We start from the raw sequence: 1,737 nt of genomic DNA, 5'->3' as shown, positions 1-1,737 counted from the left end.
AGGTCCCTCTGAATGGCATCCCTTCCTTCCACCATGTCAGCCACACCACTCAGCTTGGTGTCATCAGCAAACTTGCTGAGGGTGCACTCAATTATATCATCAATGTCATAGATAAAGATGTTAAAGGGCACTGGTCCCAAGACAGACCACTGGGGGATACTGCTCGTTACCGGTCTCCACCTGGACACAGAGCCATTGATGACCTGTATGGGAACTGCTGAATCACAGTCTGAACCTCTGATTGATCACCTGGGATGAGCAATGAGTCAGCCCTGGGAGCACAGGTGAAAGCAATTCACCTGTGCTGCCAGAAGGGGTGGAGCCTGGCTCCACCTCTCCTAGACCCATTTAAGAGCTGACTACGAGTAAGGAAGGATCTCTTTCTGGAGATTCCTCTTCTGGACTTTTACAGCAAGCCAGGACAAGGGTAAGCACTCTATCTATTCTTTCTTTTGTGTAATAATCTGCTTGGTTAAATTCTCTTATATTTTGTAATTATAACACCTGTATATTCATTGATTATGCAATGACCATCCTCTGTCTGTGGCCTTTTAACCAATTTTTTTTTTTTATTCATTGGGTGGTCCACCCATCAAATCCACATCCCTCCAATTTGGAGATAAGGATATGGTGGGGGACCATGTCAAAGGTCTTCCTCAAGTCCAGGTAAATGACATCGGTCATCTTTCTCTTGTCCACTGATGCCATCACTTCATCAAAGAAGGCCACCAGATTGGTCAAGCATGACCTCCCCTGGTGAAACTGTGCTGGCTGTCTTGGATCACGCACCCATTCCTCGTGTGTTCAAGCATGTCATCCAGGAAGATCTGTTCCATGATCTTCCCAGGCACCAAGGTGAGACTCGCTGACCTGTAGTTCCTCAAGTTCTCCTTGCTCCCTTTCTTGTAAATGGGAGTGATGTGACCCTTCCTCCAGTCATCTGGGACTCACCTGACAGCTCCATTTTTTTCTAAATATGATGGAGAGCAGCTCAGTAACCATCTCAGCCAGCTCCTTCTGAAACATGGTATGTATGCCATCTGGCCCTATGGACTTGTACACATTCAGTCTCATGAGGTGGTCTCAAACTTGTTCTGTCCTTACAGTGGAGGGGGATTTACCACCCCAGTCCCCACCTACAGGTCTTAGAGATGCAGGATGATTACCTTTCCTAAATCTCTCTTCAACCAGCCCACAGCAGGACTTGGATCCAAGTGATCCAACACCATCCTGTAGCTCCCTTCCAACCCACGCCATGATGTGCTGGTAACAAGCAATGAATCCAACAGCACATGTGGTACACATTGCTAATGTGACCAGAGTGACTTTCACACACTAATCTGTTATCAAGCTGCACTTGTATTACAGCAAAACCCTTCTAGTAACAGAATCAACTGGTGAGAGGCTGACAGGACAGAGGCAAGCAGCAGGAGAAACGCTTCATTTCCGATCTTGTATTTAGCTGTGTGGATGACTGCTATGCATCATTCAGGGCTAAATAAAACAGGGATAATTAACCAGCCCTTGCCCTACAGATTAATAAATAAATAAATGGAGAGAAAAAGGCAGGTTTGTACAAGCAGAATTGGGTTAGTGGAATCTTAGGAGAGCTGAGGACAGCCTCAGATTTAAGGAAAGCAGTGAGAAGGAGCAAGCTGGCCTTGGCATGAGGGCACAGGGCTTACAGCCAGCGTCTTCCTCAGCAACTGCACGGCGAGGCGGGAGCGGCGGCGGCGA

The 1,737-nt window shown here is 47.3% G+C and overlaps 1 protein-coding gene across 1 annotated transcript in view; it reads right to left on the bottom strand.

The window, feature by feature from the left end:
• NUDT5 (nudix hydrolase 5) overlaps positions 1-1,737 on the bottom strand; it is a 14,330-nt gene extending 12,593 nt beyond the window's left edge. The window contains exon 1 of the mRNA XM_010718669.2: positions 1,686-1,737. The gene's annotated coding sequence lies outside the window, so the exon portion shown is untranslated. The remainder of the gene's footprint in view (positions 1-1,685) is intronic.

Source organism: Meleagris gallopavo, chromosome 1 (assembly GCF_000146605.3).
Source record: "Meleagris gallopavo isolate NT-WF06-2002-E0010 breed Aviagen turkey brand Nicholas breeding stock chromosome 1, Turkey_5.1, whole genome shotgun sequence".
Lineage (NCBI taxonomy): Eukaryota > Metazoa > Chordata > Aves > Galliformes > Phasianidae > Meleagris > Meleagris gallopavo.
Note: the sequence above shows the minus strand (reverse complement) of the source record. Positions and strands in the feature narration are given on the sequence as shown.